This window comes from Carcharhinus amblyrhynchos, unplaced genomic scaffold (assembly GCF_965287045.1).
Source record: "Carcharhinus amblyrhynchos unplaced genomic scaffold, sCarAmb.v2.hapA chromosome_178, whole genome shotgun sequence".
Classification (NCBI taxonomy): Eukaryota; Metazoa; Chordata; class Chondrichthyes; order Carcharhiniformes; family Carcharhinidae; genus Carcharhinus; species Carcharhinus amblyrhynchos.
In genome coordinates this window covers 206375-216718 of record NW_027649918.1, presented here as the reverse complement: position 1 = coordinate 216718, position 10344 = coordinate 206375, and the positions used below count along the sequence as shown (strand labels likewise).

Genomic DNA, 10344 nt, shown 5'->3' with positions numbered 1-10344 from the left:
GCCCCTTATATTAAGATTGTGTCCCCTTGCAATTGACCCCTCAAGTACAGGAAACCATGTGCCTCGTATTCACTGTATCCATACCCCTCTTAAGCTTATACGTCTCACTCGTGCAGACTCGACGGACCGAATGGCCTCATTCTACACTGCGGGGATCCTATGGTTTATCACGAATTTTTCACACTTTTCACTAGTTCGGGCCGTCGTAAAGGGTTTTAATGTAACACCAAAATCGTAATCACTGAAACGATGTGGGGAAGCGCGTAAGCCAATTTGGATGCAGCAAAGATCGAACTGTAGCTGGTTGGTTGAGAGGTGAATATTAGCCATTTTACAACTGGGTGAACAGCCCATCCCCCCCAACCCGCGCCCGCTCACGTGACCGCTCTGGCCAATGGCGGCCCAGAATGGGCATCTGGTTAGAACCGGTTCCCGGGTCGCAGGCGGGCAGTCGGAGAGAGAAACGGCGCAGAGCGGATTCCAGTCCGACCCACAGCACCCTCAGCTAAGCACCCGAGAGCCAATATGCCCCGCAAGGTGGTGAGTTAATCCACGCACCGGGGCACAATTCGGCTGCAGCTCTTTGGATTTTAGCCGCCGCAGCGAATGCCATTCGCTCGAACCAGATTTAGTGATTTTAAATTCGGCGCAGCGCCGCGATCTGGGCCCCGATCAATGGGGCGGCGGCGGCAGTTATTTTTCGCCGAGGTTATTTTTCACCGTCCACCAGATACGAGTAAAGCGAAGAGAAATGGCGGCTGTACTTGGCGCCTTTTCCATCTGAACCGTGTACATAAACTTACCGCTCCCGGGGCCCCGCCCCCCCCACACCCGCTCCCGGGGCCCCGCCCCCCCCACACCCGCTCCCGGGGCCCCGCCCCCCCACACCCGCTCCCGGGGCCCCGCCCCCCCACACCCGCTCCCGGGGCCCCGCCCCCCCACACCCGCTCCCGGGGCCCCGCCCCCCCACACCCGCTCCCGGGGCCCCGCCCCCCCCCCCACGCCCGCTCCCGGGGCCCCGCCCCCCCCACGCCCGCTCCCGGGGCCCCGCCCCCCCCACGCCCGCTCCCGGGGCCCCGCCCCCCCACGCCCGCTCCCGGGCCCCGCCCCCCGCACGCCCGCTCCCGGGCCCCCACCCGCTCCCGGGCCCACGCCCGCTCCCGGGCCCCCGCCCCCCCCACACCCGCTCCCGGGCCCCCGCCCCCCCCACACCCGCTCCCGGGCCCCCCCACCCAGTCGCTGCCGGGCCTCCGCCCCGCCCACCCCAACCCTGTCGCTGTCGTGGTCCCGCCCTGTCGCTGCCGTGGCCACGCCTCCCCGCCCCGCCGCCGTGGCCCCGCCCTCCCAACACTGTCGCTGCCGTGGCCCCGCCCCCCAACCCGTCGCTGCCGTGGCCCCGCCCCCCAACCCGTCGCTGCCGCCGCCCACCTAGTTGCTGCCGGGGCCCCGCCCCTTCCCCGCCCTCCCTCGGGGCCCGCCTCCTTCGGGCTGCTACTGCCCCCATATTTTCGCCGAAGACACAAATATGACTTTGAAATTGATACTGAATATGATTAACTGTGTGATCCTTTTTGGGGGTAGAAGTTATTTAATTTGTTTGTACTGAACACAGACACTCCTATTGTTATTAGTACATCAATACCTACTTTTAGCAAACGAAAGTCAGGCTTTAAGTTGGAATGTTTGAAATTACAGCAAGTGGGTAACCATTCTGAGCCAAGATAAAAGCAAAATGCTGTGGATGCTGGAAGCTGAAACAAAAACAAAATGCTGGAAAATATCAGTAGGTCTGACAGCATCTGTGGGAGAGAATTGGGCTACAACATTATAAGTAGGCTTACATTAACATTGCTGTGGAGTTACTGTGAAAATCCCCTAGCTGCCACACTCCGGTGCTTGCTCAGATGCAGTGAGGGAGAATTTAACATGGCCAATGCAGCTAATCAGCACATCTTTCAGACTGCGGGAGGAAACTGGAGCACCTGGAGGAAACCCCACGCAGACACGGGGAGAACATGCGGACTCCGCATAGACAGTGAGCCGGGAATCAAATCCACCCCTAGTGTTGAGGCAGCAGTGCTAACCATTGTGAACCATCTTACTATACCAAGACATATCCTCCCCTAAACATTTTTTTTCAAGTGGATGTGAGTCCAATTTGGCTGATAACATTTAATTTCAATGATTTCTCTCTATAAAGTGCCCAGAAATAACTCATGTTCATCACTGCTTGGCTCAAGTTGCTGCTAGTTACCATAAATGAAAAGTAGTGGATTATGCAGAATCCAGCCTTCAGGTGGTTGGGATCAACTGACCCAGAAGCAATCTTTAAACGAATCACCTCAAAAACTTGATGGGAAGTTTTGTGGCTAAACTCTGGTGCTTTGTGAGAAACCTTGCTAAAGTATGAATTTTTGGTTAGTGTAAGGGTATAGTTTGAGAAAGAGTAAAGACTTACATTTGTTATTTATATTAATTATTTAGATGAGAATTTATGGGGCATGACACCAAGATTGGTGGCATAATGAACAGTAAAGTTTATTATCTCAGATTGCAATGGGATCATGATCAATTGGATCAATGGGCCAATGAATCAAATTGGGGCAGGACCTATTCAGTTAATGGTAGGGTGTTGGGGAGAGTTATGATCTAGGAGTACAGGTTCATAGCTCTTTGAAAGTGGAGTCACAGGTGGACAGGCTGGTGTAGAAGGCATTCGGCATGCTTTGGTCCTTTGATCAGAATGTTGAATACAGGGGTTAGGACTTCTTGTGGAAATTGTACAAGTGTTAGTATGGCCAAATTTGACATACTTGTGTAGTTTTGGCCACCCTATTATAGAAGGGATATTATTAAAGCAGAAAGAGTGCAGAAAAGATTTAGTAGGATGCAATGGGGACTTGATGGTTTGAGTTATAAGGAAAGACTGGATAGACTGGGACTTTCTTCCCTGGAGCGTAAGAGGCTTAGGGGTGATCTTATCGAGATCTACAAATAATGAGGGGCATAGACACAATAAATAGTCCACATCTTTCCCCAAAGGTAGGGGAATCTAAAACCAGAGAGCATAAGTTTAAGATGAGAGGGGAAAGATACAAAAGGGTCCAGAGGTGCAATTTTTTGACACAGGGTGAGTGTCTGGAACGAGCTGCCAGAGGCATTAGTAAAGGCAGGTACAATTTTGTCTTTTTAAAAAGCATTTAGACAGTTACATGGGTAAGATGGGTATAGGAGGATATGGGCCAAATGTGGGCAATTGGGACTTGCTTTTTGGTAAAAACTGACGTGGACAAGTTGGGCCAAAGGGCCTGTTTCCATGCTGTAAACCTTTATGACTATTTATATAGTGCCTTTCATGGCACCAGGACATCTAGAGGTGCCTCACAACAAATTAATACTTTCGAAGTGCAGTACTGTTACTGAGGAACTACAGTGAAGGGCGGAGACTGAGCCCAGCCTGGGACCCTATTCACAGAGTTTGAAACTGGTAAAAGTGAGCAGCATCCAGCTGCAAATATTAGGTGTAATGTTGAACCCAACATCTAATGCTGCCCACAATGTAGTAATCTAAAAATTTCTATACATTGTTTTTCATATCAGAATATTGCAGTTTGCTCATTTTACCCACATCTTAGTTAATTACAAAGCATTAAAATTAAGTGTATTGTTCCACATGCTTCTTCCTTCCCCACACTTAGGCCAGTTAATTTAAATGATGTCTCTTTCATCCACTCTTGCAAAATCGCTTCCCAAGGATCTATTTTCCATCCCTCTCCCTTATTTACACTAGCATCATCACAATTCTTTGGATCAACATGCACACCATTATGATCCTAGGCCAGACCTCCAGATTGTTGGTAAGATCTGGATCAGAACCAATAACATTTTGTTTAAATCACATAAAGCATAAGATTTCAACGCTTGCTCAGTGAAGAAAGCCACAGGATTTCAGGGGTATATCAATTTTTTTTTCTATTGTGTGTGCAGCAGGTATTACAGGTATAATAGATGGGAACAAGCAAACTCAAATTCTCCTTAGTTAGCATTAAATGGCATGTAATCAAAGGCTCTTGAGCACATGCTTCCTATTTGATTTTGGTGCAGTCCTAAGATATGTAATGACTTTCTGCAGACTAGTTCTTGAATAGGCAAAATTTGTAAATTAAATCTATTTAAAAAGTTAGGAAATTTCAGTGCAACATATATACGTTACTGTTCAAAGTTGTTAAAATAAGGTCACTATTGCGGAGTCCAAGGATTCATTGATATGGCTGAAATCCATTTACACTTTCTGGACCTAAATAAGTCCCTGCTATTTAAATATAAAAATAACAGTCCATATATATTCTGTGATCAAAGTGTGGTTATTTGAAAATAGCTTTTCAACTCTCTTTAAAAGATCTGGTGAGTTTTTGATTAACTGTTTACACATTAACACTGACATTTGTGTGAACTTTGTCTCAATTCCGTATTTTTGTTTCATGTATGTACCTAGGCTAAATGAGTGACAGTTAGCAGTTGAGTGATCTTGGCCTCACCCAAACATCATTTATCTCTTATATACCTTCAGGATGCTAAATAGATTAAAACACACTAATGCATTTATGATTTTCAATGGCTACCGAGCAGGGTTTTTAGATGTGAGATTTATTTAAAGTCTGTTTATGGTATTGCTGTCAGAATCACTGTTAAACCTTGTAACAAAACACTAACATTCCTCTCTTTACTGTCCTAGGTCCAAAATCCTGAAGTAAGTATTGTTTTTATATTATTTGTTTTAAATTTAATTAGGGAAAATTGACTTGTTTATTTCTAAACTGTCTGTTTTGCTTTGCAGGTACTAAGGAGATCGTCACGAACCAAGGTAGGTATTAGATTAAGAATCAAATCCGCTGAGTTTTACATTTGCACAAGTATAGTCACAGAAAATGCAGATTCTTCAAAGGCTTGGCTATATATCTGGTGTGTCAAGTTCATTGTGGGACTACTGTCCCCTGCTGAAGGCATTGAGGAAAATCAACAAATAATATGAACAGCGTTAAGAAGAATAAAAGAGTCTGTGGGATGTGGAAATGTTCAGCATACTGCTTAATTTATGGAACTGACATGAATTGGTAGTCTCCAAGTGGTTTGCACCTATCTGTTTTAAGCAATTATTGATTGATTGAGGGTTATCACTTAGTCTTTTTCTCACTTTGATTCACAACAGCGTACTGTCCTACCTGCAGCTCCAACCAAGAAGGCACCAGTCAAGGTAAGCCTTTCACTGCATTCTGGAAACCTGACACTAAATGCTCAATTTCAATTAAGCCTCTGCCCTAGATAACTTCATCTGATAGCCAGAAATTGATGATCAGGATGGACCTCAATTTGAATGTGAACTGTTTCAATTAGTCAGTGTAATTTGGAGTTCTATAATTGCCTTCAATATTCCTGGAAGGTGAAGGGTGGGTGGGAATCAGTCAGATTTTATGATCTGTTTGTGATCCAGTGGATCCCACTTAAGGTTGAGTAAAGCAAAGGTTGGGCTTCACTGTTTTGCTAGCAATGCTATATTTTAATAGCCCCTCACTTCTTGCTCTGAAGAGGTGGTTTGCAGGATAGTGTCCATGAGGTATGGGCTGTATATTTTCTTACTGTTCTTCTACACTGTTGAGTAGCCTTATAAATAATGGAAAAGCTAGTAGCCACTCACTGGAAAGTGCCCAGTTTTGTGCACAGTGTGAACATGACTGGTCTGGTTAAGCTTCTAGGTATCAATAACCCGAAACAATGGAGTGGTGATATTCAAAGTCTAGATGAGGAAATTGACTGATATCTTACTGATGATCATTTCTTGCCATCTGTGATGTGAATATTACCTGTGGACTCAAACCCAGATATTACCAGTTGCTGCTGCAAGCTGGCTTGGGTTTTATTGTCAGCTGAATGTTTTATAATTGTCAGAAAATGGCTGCATTCTTCTTGTGTTGGAGAGCAGACCATCTGGTCAATACAATTTGCCTTGGGAAGTGCAGAGTTATTTTGGACAGCATTGGTTTGTCTCCATCAACCACTGCTATTTTAATTTGTTAAGTATTACACCAACCATTGGAGGGTAAACCTTTTTATCATTTTGGCCTCTGTTTAGCTTGTGGTATTCCCTTGCCTCAATGTTGGCAGCAGTTACTGTCTCCTGTGACATTGAGCTCTTGCATCCCTGTCTAGAACAAGGAGGTCATGAGATCTGGAACCAAGTTGGTTCAGGCAGAACCCAAACTGAATGTCAATGAACAGGTCATCAGTAAGCAGGTGATTGCACAAATGATTACTCCTTCCATTGCTTTACTGGGCAGTAATTAGCCAAATTAGATGCTCGTTGTAGGTGAGCCACCATTAGAACATAAAAAAACTACAGCACAAACAGGCCCTTCGGCCCACAAGTTGCACCAATCATATCCCTACCTACTAGGCTTACCTATAACCCTCAATCCTATTAAGTCCCATTAAACTGGAATAACCTGCCCAGGGGAAGCACTAACGCCCAGATGCTGCTGCAATCCACAGTCATCACAATGCTGTTTCCTCATGGCACAGGAAGGGACCAGGCCCTCTGATTCTGCTCTACCATGTAATTATATCATGTCTGATCTGTATCATAATTCCATTTTAGCACTGTTGGTTTGGTAATCCTTAATCACAGAATATTACTCTACAGGAGGAGACTGTTTGGTCCATCCATCAAGTTTGTGTTAGTTCTTTCACAAAGCAATCCAATTATCCCCATCATGCTGCAATTTGTTCTCCAAGTAATTATCCAATTCCCTTTAGGCTGTTATTCAATATATATCCACTACTGTGTCAGGCAGTGTGCCCCAAATCCTAACCACCTGCTGTGTAAAATCACTTTTCCTATGTCTCCTCTAGTTATTCTGCCAGTCACCTGAAATATGTGCCCTTGAAGTATTAACCCTTCAGACTTTGGAAAGAGTTTCTCTTTATTTGCTCTGTTTAAACCCTTCATAATTTTTAACACTATCAAATCACTTCTTAGTTGCCTGGGTTCTAAATAGAATTAGTCTTGCTTCTCCCATGTACTTAACCATTCTAGTGAACTACTCACTAGAACTGTTATGTACTAGAACTATTCTAGTGATTTTTTTTTCTGTACCATCTTCAAATCCTTCATGTCCTTTCAAAAGTGTGGTGGCCAGAAATGGCTGTATTACGCCAGCTGGGCAAATGTAGAGATTTGTATTAGTCCAGCTAATCTTGCTGATCTATTCTAGCCTCTCTTTTTATAATGTTCAGAATTGAATGTGCTTTATGAGCTGCTTTGTTAACCTGTTCTGACATCCACAAAGATTTGTGCACAGCCCCTCCCCCATGGAAGTTAGCTCAGGGACTAGCAGAAGCTCAAAGATGCATTAGAAAAGCAGCTTCGTAGAAAATTGTGCAGCGTTGTAGAATAACTGAACTTGAACAACTATGGAATAAAAATGTGAATTACCAAAAGAGCAACTCAATCCTTCAGTGGCAGTCCAAGTGATGAATGATGGCCTGGTGTTTTGGGATTTGAAGGGGGGGTTGGGAAATCTGGGTGAAACTGCAAGTGAAAGTCATAGAATCAAACAGCTCCCACCCACCACACACACATGCACAAGAGCTTAATAGTTATAGGTTAAATGCCTTTGTTTTGGATGGTAATTTTCTTTCTCTCACAGAAAGCCAAGAAACCAAAACCAAAGGTCACCAAAGGGAAAGCGAGTGATTCGAGCCAAGAGCCTAATGCTACCCCTGCCCAAAACGGGGAAAATAAAGAGGTAAAACCCTGCACTGTCTCTGTCAGTGGTCATTGGAACCACATACAGGATTCTGCAATTGAGTGGCTAAAGCATGTTCCTGAACCAAGACCTTGCTTTGGGCAAAATTTACAATTTGTTGAATGCTGCTTTTAGGATCTTGTCTAATTTCACATGTATCAACCAGCTTCTGTGCTGATGCAGTTGTCAACTTGTGAATATTTGCAACAGTATGTAATGGTGACCAGTTAACTAATACACAGATGAAGATTCAGTCGTATATGCTAATACTGTGTTGAAAAGTCTTGTTGAGTTTCTTCAAGTTTCATCAATGAGTAGTTGAGTTTACAGAGCAGAATGTCCTGCATTTGATTCCTGATCTCTTGCTGGGTCCAGATTCTACGTTCTACCTCAATCCCTTGAATTCAGAAGATGTAAACCAATCAGTTGTGGTTGAGTGACTCCTCCTGGAGGATTGAGCTATGGTGGTGATAATACCACTTGCTATGTGGGCAAGTAAGCAGGGTACCAACACCCATTTAGTTAGTCTAAGAGAGCTATGGCTTGGGGGAATCAATCTTCCTCTTCCTGCATCCATAATCGCACCACATACTGTCCTTACAGCTAGGTCATCGGAATACATTTTGTAATAAGTAGTTGAAAACTAATCAAAATGGTTTCCTTTTCCTTTGCAGGCATGAGAAAATACTGATGGGCAAAAGTCTTGACCAAGTCTGGAGAGTTTGCCAATCTCCTGTCACTTGTACAATTGAAAGGAATATTTTTATCAATTTTTATAAATGCAACATTTTTGTAGGTTGAGTGGGCAGATGTTGCGGATTCTTGCAGTGTGTTTTTATTTTCTGGAGACTTTGTACACTGACATGCATGTTGAAACTGCTTGAGATTAAAATTTTTTTTGCTCCCTCCCTACACCCCTAAATTTGACCATTTTCTATTTGTGCTGTCAGTTGAAGCTTTATTTGTAATGTTGGTAGCTGTTGGTGGCATTTTTTTTTTGCTCTCCATGTGAAAATCATAATTGCTTGACAATTGGACAACATGAAAATGATTTTTTTTAAAAGAAATTACTGATTTAAAGTGAAAATATTCTCTGGAATGTGTTTTGACTCAGTTTACTAAATTTGAACCTATTTTGCTGAGTATCATGGAGTTTTAAATTTGCTACTTCAATAAAGTTGGATATTGTTCTGCTTGGGAATAAAGTTGTCTGTTTCTCTTTATACCTGGCACCACTGGCATTAATCATTCTTGATGCCTTACCCTACAGATACTCTGGTCAACAGGAAAAAGGTCACATGATAGGGTAATATCTCACTGTCACATGCAAAATTTCTTGTAGTTTCACTTCCTCATGGCATCATATGAGTCTATCCCTACAGTGCCAACCCATTGAGCCTGCACCAACTCTTGACAGAATATCTTACCCAGGCTTTCTAGTAGACCCCATCCTATCCCTGCAACATCAAACATTTCCCTTGGCTAATCCATCTAACCTACACATCTTTGGACTGGGAGAAAACCAATGCAGACACAGGACAAAGATGCAAATTCCAGTCACCTGAGTCAGTAATTGAACTCGGTTCAATGTAACAGTGCCAACCACTGTGCAGTGAGTTACAATTTCTTAAGTTATGTTCTTCCTCTCATCTGGAACCAGTAAGTGATGAGGGTCTCAAGAATCATTTTTATTCACACAAGGGTCAAGCACCCTCAGATGTGAACAAAGAGAATGAATAAATAACTATGGGAGAGACTAGAATGTAGTGACGGGACAGAATGATGAACATGGTACAATTTCCATTTAATTCCCTCTTGTTTAAATGGTAATTTTTCAGTTCTGATTAATATTTGCATATGCAATTTAAATTCTGGTTTTCGAGAGATGTTCTATCAGTTTTAGTTTCTTTCCCGTCTCCATCCTGCGGAGTTCATTGTAATGGAGCTGATGGATTATTGAAGTAGCCTGTTTTGCTCTTGCCACTTTTTTGATAACACAGCCAATATTTACAATTTTTTTTGCACCGTTTAACCCAGTGAAATTATTAAGTGCGGCAAAGGAGTCACACGAGCATGCCCGGCACGGTGCGGGAGGATCACACAGACCTCCAACTTCTGACTTGTTCTTATGTCCTTCTTATGGTCCATGTCTTCTAGCTGTTTTCTGTTAACCCTTTCTTCCTCAACAATTCCCTCTCGCCCCATCTCTCTGGGGCCGGAGAGTGGCGACTCTGCGAGCTATGTATGGTATGATTTGTATGGATATGACGCAGAATACCTTTCAATGTATCTCGTTACATGTGACAACAATAAATCAAAATGTGCTCTGAGTGCTGAGAGTTATCGATTTAGGCACTGTCCACTCCCAGTAAAACGCCAGATGGCGCCAGAACTATATTTTCAGACACCCCCTTCAAGTGAGACGGAAAATAATCACATCAACTTGGGTCAGTTTTATCAGTGGAAATGCCCATCTTGGCAGAGAACGGGAGCAGCCCAGTAACCTGGACACAATGACACCTCTGAGACACATTCACAAGAC

General features: G+C 43.8%; 1 long non-coding RNA gene across 1 annotated transcript; it reads left to right on the top strand.

The window, feature by feature from the left end:
* Window positions 1-410: 410 nt before the first annotated feature.
* Window positions 411-10132, top strand: LOC145338798 (uncharacterized). The gene is made up of 6 exons (XR_013885889.1): window positions 411-540; window positions 4736-4750; window positions 4838-4864; window positions 5210-5254; window positions 7704-7802; window positions 8477-10132. It is a non-coding gene; the product is annotated as an uncharacterized LOC145338798 (long non-coding RNA).
* The last annotated feature ends 212 nt before the right edge of the window (window positions 10133-10344 follow it).